The sequence below is a fragment of the Melanerpes formicivorus genome, unplaced genomic scaffold (assembly GCF_026170545.1).
Source record: "Melanerpes formicivorus ecotype bairdi unplaced genomic scaffold, bMelFor1.0.p_v2 SCAF_22, whole genome shotgun sequence".
NCBI lineage: Eukaryota > Metazoa > Chordata > Aves > Piciformes > Picidae > Melanerpes > Melanerpes formicivorus.
This window is the reverse complement of record NW_027142374.1, coordinates 12,678,439-12,691,803: the sequence shown is the minus strand read 5'-3', so window position 1 is coordinate 12,691,803 and position 13,365 is coordinate 12,678,439. Positions and strand designations below refer to the sequence as shown.

Sequence of the window (13,365 nt, the reverse complement as noted above, 5' to 3'; positions counted from 1 at the left end):
ACCAATAAGGGATTTATCTGCAGAGCCTGATAAATTCCTATTGCTTTTAAGAGAACTAATGTGGCTTAAATTCTGGGTAATGCTTATGAAAATGTGTCCCATTAAAGCTTTTATTCATTTTTAAGAGCTCTTAATATTGGGATTCGTTCCCAATCTCTGCCACCAACAGTTCAGGCTGTTGAATGTTGTATTGCTGGTCAGTAGAGTGGTCCCGTGAGGAACATTTTAGTTGGTTCACATTCATGTCCATTCCAAGCGCAGATGTGTAATAAGGATACCAACTGAACTATTTTTACTCCGTGTACTTTTCCCCTTATTCTGAGTTGCTGTAAAACGCTAACCTCTGCAGGATAGGTTTATAGTGTACATATGAGCAGAATTGCAATATGGGTTTTTCATAGCTTTCGGGTTTCCCCAAAATATTTCTCTGCTTGGTAATATTTTTATACTAGGAATGAGGAGCGATGCATTCTTGAACCACTTTATTGCAAAAGGTCAGCTTTTTCGACTGGAATAATTGTTTCAAGCCAATAATTTGTTTGACTATTTAAAAACTTGATGTTATTTATTAACATTCCAGGCAGCAACAAAGACTGATGTGTTTTGCAGTAGAGCTTGGAATAATTTTCTGGGAACTGCATCTGAAAACAGTAAAAGGCCTATTTATATCAAGTGGAAGCTGAGGGTTGCTTGCAGATGGTGTTTTATTAGAAAATGTATTTGTTAATAAACGTAGCTTTGTACGCGATTACTTTACAGATGTTTCTGTTTATTTTTACCTTAGGTTAAAAATCTGCTGAGGTAGATGGCTTCATAGTCTGTTGTGATTTGTCGCTAGCATTGTTTGGCAAGTAAATAATTGCTTGAAAAGGAAATAACGCTGTTGCAAAAGCAAATACATTTCTTTCCACTTTTGCCATCTATTAGCAGTATGAGTCAATAGAGGGACTTTAAAGTGCAGCGTTAATATGAAGTATTTTTGGAAGTAGAATGTAGCTTTTGCAAATGGTATCAACTATTAAGAACCCTTTCCCCCCCCCGCTCCCCCCTTTAAATTTTGAGTGGGATCCTGGCACTGCTGAAATCAGTTGAGTTATTGGCAATGTGTTTTGGTGCAGGATTTCACCCACGGTCTTTTTGCATAGCTCTAGGAACCTCTGATGTGAACTGTTGTTTTTGGAAAGATTCCTAGTCACACAGATGAAAAATTACATTGTGAATTTGTTGCTATAACTGCTTTAGTTTATATCTTGTGCTGAGGTGTATAATTAATTTCATTTATGATCAGATAAATGGTAAACTCTAGGCACTTCAGAAATGCAGATAGTGATCTTAAAGCAGTCTGCATTATAACAGCGGACAATAATTTGAAGAGGGAAAGAAAACCCAAAGCTGTGTTAAGGTAACAAAATAACTTTTCTCTCCCATACAGAACATGTGACAATAGCCAGACTGATGGATCTTTTACAGGCAAATCTCCTCCTGAGTTTGGAGGGTTGGATTTTTTGTTGCTTGTGTCAGGACTGTGAACTTTGGCCCTCTGTGTTTTTCCACAGATGTGTATCCTGAATTTGATTTACCCTGCATTCAGCAATAAAACTCCTTCCAATCCAAGGTTATAGATAACTGGGTTAGTTTAAGCTTAATCAGAACTGACAGTGCACACCTGTGAAACCCATAACCTTTTCAGAATGACTGCAGCGAGTGACTCTGTTGTAATCTTTAAACAATTGATGTGGAGGCTTATGATCCTTCGGTGGTGCTTATCAATTTATGAACCTTCCCTAGCCACCTCAGGCTGTAGTGATCTGCTTGAAACAATTTTGCTCATGCTCCACAGGTTTCCATCCTAACTCTGTTCCAGTGGTGGTGGTGATCTTCATCAAACTAGCAGTAGGAGAGTTACTTTTTTGGGGTGTTCCTCCATAATTTGTTCCATGGATCCTCTGTACCTTTGAGTCCATTTTATAAGTTGCTGGGTGTACACGTAGAGATGGCACTCCAGTGATTTCTCTCAGATTTTAACATGTTTTTAAGATGAGGGATTCTGTGAAGCAATTAAATTCCTCAATGGTGGTCCTGCAGTAACGGTCTGTATTAGGATGTACGAAGCAGGTTTTGGTATCTTAAGGGGGCAGGGGAGGGCAGTAAGTAACCAAATATTTGAAGGAAAGGAAAAAAAAAAAAAAGGTGAGTTCAGACTGATTTGGAAATATGGTGTCATTTATTATGGCTTAATGGCATAGGATGTTGAGTGCCCTGGAAGCATTCTGCCATGTGTAAGAAAGTGATCATTTTTACAACATAATTTGTGTCACTTGAGGTGTTGCTCTAGGAATCTTTGCTCATTCACTGGGCCAAATTCTGCCCTCAGAGATGCCCATCCATCTTTCGGTTCCTCTGCAATGGACAGCATTGTTAATGCCTTGCTGCTAGCATGTCTTCGCTGTGAAATAGATTGTGTTTTAGTGACAGAATTCTGAGTTTGTAGGGATTCATGGTGAGTTCACACAGACTTAGCAGCCTGGATCAGATGATATGTTAGCAGCACTTACTGCCCCTGAGTAGGTGTTGGTGTGTGATTTCCAGACCTTGACTAACCCACGTACAGATAATTCAGACCTGTGAGCATCATGTATGGCCATTTCTGGTAGGGAAATAGAATAGAATAGAATTAACCAGGTTGGAAAAGACCTTTGAGTTCATCGAGTCCAACCTATCACCCTACACCATCTTATCAATTAAACCATGGCACCAAGTGCCTCATCCAGTCTCTTCTTAACCACCTCCAGTGACGGTGACTCCACCGCTTCCCTGGGCAGCACATTCCAATGGCCAATCACTTTCTGTGAAGAACTTCTTCCTAACGTTCAGCCTAAATGTCCCCTGGCACAGCTGGAGACTGTGTCCTCTTGTTCTGTTGGTGGGACAGTAGAGCTTCTAGAGAATTTTAGGCATATCCTGTAAGGATTTCTTTATGATTTTGTGGATTCTTTAAAAATTTCTTTTACCTGTCTCATTGGTTTTATATATCAGGATTGTTTCCTAAGTGTGAAGGTAAAAAATGTGGTGCCTTTAGTGAAACCCAGTCTAACCACTAGTACCACAGCCTACCAGGCTCTGAGATTCAGAAGTTCTGAAACTCACCTTCTGGAACCAGGAGGCCATATGAGGGCATTGTGTGACTTCAGGGGACATGGAGAAATGCACCAGCTATCGTGGTGTAGAATTGATAGCAATGGTCCTGGAACAAAAACTGAGAGAGAATTTTGTAGACATCCTCAAGCTGTAAACATTATTTCCTGTTCCTTTTTTATTAGCTCTCATCTCTTCACTCTGTGTTTAATCTGTACTTATGTACATATGTATTAATTTTGAGTTTGCATTTAACATTTGGTAAATTGTGGCAAGCCTGGGACATCACAAAGAGCTTTCATATTATGTACATTTCTGTCTAATTAAATTGTTGATGGCAGATGATTGTTACCACTCAAAGAGAGCTGCGTAGTTAAATCCTTTGAGTTCTTGAAAAAAGTAGAGGTTAGAGACCACAATAGCAGCTGATCCTCTCTCTGCTGCATTACAATCCAGAATCTTGATACTTGTATGTATATTTAAACCTCTAGGAATCAGATGCTTACAAATTATTTCAAATCGCCTGACTCGGCAGGAGACAGCTGAAAGAAAGCCTGTACTTTTCAGATTGGACTTGAACACAAATTACTGAGAGTAGTGAGTAAAGCAAGGGGTTTTAAGGTCTGTGGGAACATCAGAAGATGTGTTCCTGGAAAATCTCAGGCATTGTTCTCCAGAACAATGCATAGATTTCCAATAAATGTTTCGGGATGGGAAATCAAGGGCCATTGAGATAATGTTTGATTTTTCAAGGCAGAGTTTTTAAATCTCACTACAAAATTGGCCTCACGTTCCTACAAAGTAGCAAATGCTCATGTACCAAATTTTCGTAAACATGCAAAGCTAGGAACAAATCCAAAAGGCCTACAACATCTATGTCACCACCCACTCAAGTAATAAAAAATGGAGAACTTCTATTTTCACTTTACTTCTAGGAAAATATTTTGACGCGTTCAGTGTACTGCAAAGTGATAAGCTTCTGTTACATGTTTCAAATCATTCTGTTATCACTGCATGTATTGATTAGCTTAGTACTTTCTGAGCTAGCTATAAAAAAAGGCTGCTCTCTTTCTGCATTAAAGAGCAAGAAAAATTGACAGGTAGATAACCATATTGATTGAACCCAAATAGTAAATGCAAGAGCCTTATATATGACTTATAAAAGTCTCTATAGGAACCTAAGCCACTTTAATATGTTTATTTTTTTTAATTAAATAAAAAGTGTCTTTAATTAACTACCACCCCCACCTTTTTTGATTTACAAGATACACCATTTGTCAGCCATGGTATATTACCATGGTTGTGGGCAAATCACTTTTTTTCAGATTGAAGCTTTAGCTGTCTCCCAGATTTTGAGCTCTAAAGAACGGGCTGAATCCCATATTAAGCTGAAATCCCTTTTCTTGGTTCATGTTTCAAAAGTCTGAGGCCAAAAACAAACCCAAAGAGCAATATTTCTTGCAGTATTACAGGTTGCAGCCATATGGTTTTCATTTGTAAATACTGTGAGAAGTAATGTTCTTGTGATACTTCCAAATGAGGACCATATGATACCATTCGACTGAAGACCTCTTCTAGTGGCCTTTCTAAGGCTACTGTCCAGTTGCTTGGACAATTGCTAGCAAAGCTATTTGGCAGGGATACTGAGAAGTAAAGTTGCCTATTTTAATTCAAACATTAATAAACATATTTAGAGCCTGTCTTTGCATCACTGTGACCAATGGAAACGTTTTATTTCACATGAGAGTGCAGAACAGGACACTTTAAGTGTGCTTAAAGGAACTGACCATCATGCATTCCTTGGTGTTTTTTTCTTTCTTAAGTTCTGATCTTTTCTTGCTGAGAAGTAGAAAAGAAAGCTCAGTGAAATTAGTGTACCTCTATTTGTGAGGAGTTGTCTCATGGTGTCTTGAAAAATAAACCTTTTTACAATTACTGTAATTTTTTAAAACCAAAGTAACTCTTATAAATGCAAGAAATACTTGTATTCAAATGATGTCCCTGAAATGTCACAGGGCAAAATGACCTCAAAGGGTTTGGAGAGACCAGTAGCAGAATTTGAGTTTCTTGAGCAAAGATGTGGAGGCATTATTTAACAGCTGTCAGGGAACTGTAGGGTATATTCCTAAATCTGCCAATAGATTCAGTGTGTGACTATGGGACAGTCACCTTGGCAGAGTCATTATAGCCACTTTAATTTGTAGAGGGTTTTTAGTCAAAGACATAAATACTTTTGTGTTGTTTCTCATTTTGATGAGTGGTCAGGACTTTGTTGCATCTCACTAGGAAAGGGGGTTATAATATTTACTCTTTGACATTAGAGGAATATTGTTCATGTATTCAATAGAAAAACACTTCTATGGTTGCCTTTCTATAACTAAAACTGTAATTTTTCTACTTCCATTAAGTTAAGGAAAACATCCCAAGCCATTTAAAAACAGTGTTAAGTGTTGTGGTATGTTCATGCAGACCAGTAATGTACTTTCTGAATAATGATTGGGACTTGGTAGAACTGATTTTTCAGCATGTAGTTTCCATCCATCTGGCCTTCAAATGCATAAGAAAGGATGCTCACGATTCCTGGTAGTCTGCTTAGCTGTCAGCTAACAAGGGCATTCTAGGAGCAGTCCAGCAGGCATAAGCAAATTAGAGCCTTTGCACTATTTGTTAATACTTTTCTGGAGCAGGACCTGCTTGTATAAATATTCTCTGTGAACTGTGAAACAAAGAATGCTCATGTAAGAAAAGATCAGGAATTACCATTTTCAGGTATTTGAATCTTTTATGATGTGTGTTCTCACTCTGTAATCAGCCCTCAAGTGAACAGTATGCATGCTTCTTACAGAGAACAGCATTGGCAGGTATTTGGGTGTCAGCATTTGGCCTTCTGTGCTAGAATGAATAGCCATTTGTAAACTGAACTTGTGGCTCCTCAGGACAGCCACTGCTTCTTTAACAAGAACAAGGGCTCTTGCTAGTAGCTATAATTGATTTCTCCCAGGGCTACTCATTTAGTGAATGTGATGAAAACATTTCATCTAACACACCTGTTACATGTATAAAAGGGGGCATAAAGAAAATAAGTGGTTGTAAATGTAGGCTTGGAGAAGGAAGTAGAAAAATAGACTTTGCTTTATGTGGGAAGCACAGATCTGTAAGAAACAACAGGAATACTTTCTTGCAAATGCCATGAATCTGAACAGCTGAATGGTGCAGAAAGTGTGATTAGATATTGTAGAAGCAATAGGAAGCCAAACACAACCCTCTCTTCAGAGGCAATCTTAGCAGCTGAGACTGAAATCCAGCTAGCAAAAGGTGAAGGAGGAGAGATAGTACCATGGGTAGCCAAGCTGAGTGAGGATTTATAAATAACATTGCAGCAAGTAAAATAAGGCATAGGAACAGTCTAAGAAGGAAAAAATAATTATCCCACAGAGGCGTGGTAGATATGAAGGAGATGTGGGTGTGATCTGAACATACAGTGAACCATCACTTCAGCCTTCATTAGGAAATGCTGACCATGAAGCAGAGCATGGACAGTGGAAGTGAGGACTGGGCAACTGGAAGGGAATGACAAAATACAGTACTCAGACATGGTCAGCTTTCTGGTGGGAATCTCAAGAGCAGAAGTGCTTAACTGTTCTTGTAAAAAGCTGCATGTGATGTGGAAGTAATTAACCCATGATCCAGGAGGCAGCCTCCTCCTGCTCTGCGTTCTTGCATTTGTACCTGCATTAGATGCTTGCTCACATGCACACTTCTGGGCATTTTGTATGCTTAGTTTGTTGACATGCAGAATTATACACAGATTTTAAAACCATTAAAGCAATACCATATGAATCATATTTATAACATACCTTCAAAGTGAGAAAATCAGAGGAGTGTCTTATATGAGCATTCCCAACTTTCTGGCAAGAGCCACCCCACTATAATCTAGTAGTCTGTGATTCAAGTATGGAAAAGCATTTAGGAGCTGCAGGTGAAAACATCATATGGGAACACTTTAATAAAAAATAAAATAATAATAAAAAAAAGCAAACCAGAGTGAAAGAAAGTTGAGCATATAACTTGGCAACTCTCCATGAACTGCAGATACAGGTTAAAGTTATTTAGTTGGCAGGCGATTGCTAGTGTATTAGTAATGCTGGGAGAGGGGGGAAAAAAAAATCTAATTTCTGTATTTTGGCTTGTGCAGTAAAGAAATTCCTCCCACATAAATATGTTCATTTCACCTTCTGGGAAGCAAAGAAAGGAAACTGTAGCTGCAGTCTGTTATTTAATCTTCCTGAAATTAGCATTTGGTGCTCAGAAAGATTGAAAGATTTAATGCCAATGCCTTCCTCAAAAGAAAGAAATGACACACCACATATGTTTTAGCACTGGTTAGACTGTTAAATGGAATTAGGCAAAATCCATGTTAAAATATTTCCATGTGTTAATTAGCAACGGTTTGGAACATTAAAATACATATTGGCTTGGGAATAAATTAGTGAAGAAATATCAGATTGAGTTTGTGGGACGTTAATTGTAACATAATATACTGTGTGTTTTAGGAAGGTAAATATGCTCCTATGAAACGCTATGGCAATGTACATGTAGAAGTTGTGTAGTAAAACAATCTAAACCAGACTTTTATTGTGGCAGAGACAGTGATACTATTTCCCATTTTAAAAGAAACATGAAATATTCCCTCATATAATAAAGTGAGAGAAAAACAGTTTAAAAATGTCAGGAGTTTCATCTCAGGCCAAAGGAAGCTTTAAAATTTCTCCTTTGAAAGTCATGTAGCAAGTACCAACACCATGTCTCCTGTTGTGCGCAGAAGAATTCACTTTTGACTTTTTATTCCTGCTGGGTCTCTGCAAAGTTTGTTTCCTATTCCCTCATCCTGCTTTTGAGAGCAGCAGAATAGCACAGATTTCCTTAAGTATGCAGTTGAGACTGAACAAATGGGAATGTTCATACTCATAAATTAATGCTCACAAGAGAGATGGAGGTGTCTATGGTAGCCTTATAGATAGCTAACTCCTCACTGATGATAGAGGCCATGATTGACCCACAGAGGAGGAAGGATCCATTTTTCTTCCTAGAAGGGGCATGACCTTTATTTTCCATGACAAAAGAATATGTAAAATCCACCTCAAAGAGGTTTCCAGAAATTGCATCCTAAGGTTGATCTCCCATGATTATGGTGGTGGGGATGATTTTTATGTACCTCCAGTATAGATGACTCAAGAAGAAAGCAGTTGCTTTTAATTTTTTATGGTTGTTTTCAAGTACCCATTTGTAAAACAACATTGAGCCTGAAGAAAAGGTTTAGGGAATAGAGAGAGGAAGAGGCAAAGTGAGTTCAAATTCACCCACTTTCCAGGCTAATAAGCCTGCTTTTGCTTGGATTTGCAAAGATCTCTGAGATCATAGGTGTAAGCCTCAATCTCCATTAATACTGCCAATTAATACTGCCAGTCTAAACATTTCAGTTAATACATGCTGCTTTCCCTTGCATGTTTCCTCAGAATAACTTCCCATTGTTATATCCCCCAGATGTGTAAACTCGTTGGGTTATATTTCACTGAGCTGCAAGCTGTGACACTTAAATCCACAAGACAAGCTGGCAATTACTTCTGCTGTTTGTAAATATCCAGGCATCCATTTACATTTGCTGGTATTTAAAATATAAACATTGAGATAATTCTTTCTTAAATATGTTAAAACACTGACACATACCCTTTGTAAACTTAGAAGGCAGTAAAAATCCTCAGATCACTTGGGGGAGTCAGGACTTGGATTTTACTATATAGTTTCCCCCCTGAATGAAGGCCTTCGCATCCCAGTCAGTAGCTTGCATCTGTGGCTTTTAATTCTTTTTGGATGCCAAGAAACCCTAACTTCTATGTCATTAGAAATTAAAAACATCTCAAAAATGTCTCCTAGCACATGCCAGTGAAACTTGAATATGCTTAATTTTGAACTTCTCTTTACATCTGGGAGTATCTTTCTTAAGTGGCTCTCTTGTGAAGTAAAATTTCGCAGTATATTTTGCACTGAGAAGGAAGAGGTTGTAACATCTCCACTCCTGCCAACACATGCAGTTACACATTGACATGAAATATGGCACAAATTTAGCTAGGGAAGTATTAAAAAGAGTAATTTTTATTCAAAGCAATTATTCTAGCAACCACATCGTTTGCTGCACAATACCATGATCATTAAGGTCACTATTTAACATGGTTTCATGGCAAGGATCACACACTGTGGTGTCATGGACCACAAATGGTTTGCAGATCCAAGTTTGGAAATAAGGGGCTTAGGGCTTTGCCAATATTTCTGAAAGCAAAACTTTACCATTAAAGTTTCCTAATGTCTGTGGAGTCACAAAAAGCCAGTGAGGGGCTATGCTCTGTGCCAGTGGCTGACATTTTTTTAATTGTCATAAATTATTTCTTCCACCACCAGATAGAAAATGACTGTGCAGAGTGGAATGGAGACATGGCTGCCTTCAAAATGTTTCTGTATGTGAATAAAAACCCAAACCAAAACAAAACCCCCGGCACACTTAAATCCCACTACATTTGTACTTTCAACTGTTATTGCCTTTTCCCTTCCATTTAGTGATGAACCTTAAAACTTAAAATACTCTGTTCACTGTACTCCAGATAATCAAAATAAACCAGGCTGAGGAGCAGACCCTTCTCTAAGGGATGTAAAATATAGCTGGGATAGACCTGTCTTACCCTTTGATGTTGGAATCGCTGGGCAAGTAATCCCCCTAATTCCACATGAGGACTCAGGCTTTCTGATTTTGACTAGAAGAAGCAAAATTGGGCCATAAATGATCAGTCTGAATAAGACTGATTTAGGAGTAGCAGCAAGAGTAGGCTGGAGCAGGGATCTAGGGAATGATTACTCTTCAGAGAAGTAAAATTTGCGAATGCTGTTTTCATAAACACATTTTATTAAGATGTAACTGCACCTGCATTTCATCAAGAAAATTATTTTGCTAGAGGTTTTAATATACTTTGATGTGCTGAATATATTTGATTTATTTTGATAATAATATTTTTTCTGCTTTTACTAGTAGTCTATGTTCTTCAAGTCCCTAGTCCCAAGTATCAGATCTTGTGAGAGACGGTCTGTTTACTTATAATTCTCATCCCAGTTTTTAGCTATAATGAAGACTTCAGATAATCAACCAGATTTCAGATGTTTAGCTGAAACAGGCATTTCATATGGCTATTGACTTTGCTTGGTTACAAGAGCCAGGTGCCAGAAACAAAAAAGGAGCATTTCTGTTAACCTTTCAGCTTATCTTAGCAGCACACTTTGCAAATAAATCTGATTTTCCCCTGCTCTGTCGTTCACTGGGTGTTGGTCTTAGGATATGTGAACTGAATCTGTTTGGGTTGAAAGAAAACCGTGAGAAGCTCTGTAAGGATGTCCATAATGTGCTCTAAATGTTCTGTAGGGCCCAGGTGAAGTCAGACTTGCAGCCCCTTCTCTTGCCTGCTCTCCCCCAAGGTGCAAGATGGCTTTTTCTCTCCACAGATTGACTCTGTTGTGTTGTGCTTTTTAGTAATGTAGATGCAGCTTAATCCTCTGGCACTGGGACAGGTAGTCACCTGGGATAAAATTTCCTGTCATAGTGTTATAAAAGGGGTGACCAACTGATACAGCTTGCATCTAAGAGCTGTAAACATGAACAGCTGCAAGAACTCAGAACACTGCCCTCTCCCATACCACCACCTGCACCTCTGTAGGACAGCCCAAGTTTAGATCTTTGAAAAGAGATAACTCTCTTAGTGATAGAGGCTAAGCTAAGTGCATTAAAGCAGAGCTGATTTTTACAGTCTAGTGTGGGAGATTTTCCATAACAAATCTTGCATATAGGTTCAGAAGTGAGAACACAGAATAATTCTCCATGTCATGACTGCTCCAGTAATTTTTGGTTTTTAGGGTAAGGCATATGTCACTGAAGGACAGAAACTTGAGGGAAAGGGATTTCCCTTTCCATTAGTCACAATAAATATGTTTGCTCAAGAACAAATAGCTGGAATAAGATGTGCAGTTTTGATGCTGAGAAGAAGTCTGTTTGTGTTAAAAATATAGGAAACAGTTAAACCATTCTAAGTGTTGTCCTTTAATGAGGCCAAGTTTACTTGGAGCCCTGAGTACATAAAGGCTTTGTATTTCATTCCTTGTTCCATTAGCTAACGTGGGGCACTGCATGGTGAGCAAAGATGTGACTGCAGTGAGCTGGGCTTTAAACTCTTTCAGTAGAGTGTACTGCTTTACTGCAAGCTGCCTCAGACTTTGGTGTTGTCAGAAGTCCTTGTTGAGTGGGATTTCCAGGTCTAAAGTCAACAGCTGGAGGCAAAAAGAAGAGATGCTGTCTCTGTGGCATGCCTTTAATAAAATGTTTGCTTGAACATATCTCTCTTATAGCAAATCTGTGTATGATGACAAGAGTATTTACTTGGCACTCATGGGACTACTCATGGTATTTTGTTGTAAGGTGGAGAGAGAGAGAGAAGTTCAGAGAGGGACAAAGCCTATAGCATTTGAGCGTACCAGGAGTACTTCTGTGGCTGTCCCAGGCAGAGAGGTGGCACAGGGTCAGGTGGCCATAAGAAAAAACACAAAAACAGTTTTCCCTTCCCAGGGGACCTGGTGCCCTGTCTGAAAACTATTCTACAAGTAAAATTGTGGCCATTTATGCTCGTAAAACAAAAGACTTGACCAGGAGCAAACAGAACTGAAGGTCTGAGCCCCAGTAGAAGACTGTGGCAAAGGACATGGGGGAAGACCTAAACCATGCTGAGGATGCATTACCCAACTTTCTCAACTGCTACAGCCTCTGGGCTTCTCCAGAACCAGGATGTTTCTTCTTTGTGGGGTTCTTGCAGATCTCATCTTACTTCCCTTTCTGTGGGCACCTATTTCTTCAAAGTACTGGAAGTAAAGTCAACTTCTATACTGTTTGTGAATTTGAGCTTTTGTAGACTTTGTAGCTTATTATTTTCCTGGCAGTGCTGTCTTCAGTTTTCTCTGTGTGTGTGCACACATACAAATCCAGATGTGAAATTACAGATTAGCAGTACACAGTCACATAACCACTTAGATCTACATCCACATTTGCAATACAGAGGCTGCAAAGTCTCTCCCTGGCACAGTGCTGTGGTTTCACAACAGATCACAGATGATGAAAGTGGAAAGGAATGGCATATTTTGCTGCCTCCTCTCCTGTGACATAAAGCCACGTGGAGATCTTCACTGTGTCTGCTTTCTGATTTTGGCTCTGAATATGGGCAAATATCATAGACCTTAATAATTGTCATTTCTGGTCCTCCCTTCAAAAGGGAGACCCAAGGGAATTAGTTTTCAGCAGAATGCTCTGTTCTGTTGAATGCCCAGATTTACTGGCATTGTTTATCTCTTTGTGAGCAGAATCATACAATTAGTTCTGAAATGCCTTTTTGTTCCCACAGCTACTTTTGCACTTGGTTCTTCTGCAAACAAAGTAAGATTGGCTTTGCTCACAGTGTCTGGTGTCCCATGGCTCCCAGCACTTACTGCTTCCTCTGCCATGGGGAAGGGTGCAAGTCAGTGGTGTGGAAGTTGGAGAAGAGGAAAACAGTTTGGCTTGTTGCCCATGGTGTAGGGAGCAGAAAGAGCTGTGGACTTCAGGAGCTGGGGGAGAGGAAAGGAAGACACTGCAATCCCTAGGTAGAAGAGCAGAGAAGTGATGCATCACTGTGTGCTTTAGTGGATAGAAAGATGGACCTGAGAAAGGGAAAAGTACAAGGGGAGAACAAGGCAGATATTCACCTGCAGATATTCAAGGTGCAGGGTTTTGGACTCACTGTCTAGAGGAGGCAGCAGCAGGAGCACCCACCTGGACAAATGGAAAAGCTGGAGGATATTCTGACAGACTTCTCAACAGTCTTACCTCTTCCTGTGAGTTTGCACCATTTGCAGAGTGTGGCAGTTAACTGTAAGAATGTGGGTTTAGCTCAGATCTCCAATACATCCACTGTAAGGAGAGGTAAGATGTGCATGAGTCTTCTGCCCATCTCCGGTTTCCTTTTATGTAGCACCAGATACATGTTGCAAGTAGCTGTGGCTGTGATAGCAGCACAGCCTGTGCTCGGTTGTGAGAGAAAAGCCTGGATGTTTGAAGTGAATGCTTGGTACCTGAGAAACAATCCAATATCTGCTGCTAGGAAGCTTACA

General features: G+C 39.4%; 1 protein-coding gene across 3 annotated transcripts in view; it reads left to right on the top strand.

Annotated features, from left to right (window-relative positions):
• The window catches only part of AFF2 (ALF transcription elongation factor 2), a 438,357-nt gene that overhangs the window by 195,785 nt on the left and 229,207 nt on the right, over positions 1-13,365 (top strand). The window lies entirely within an intron of this gene.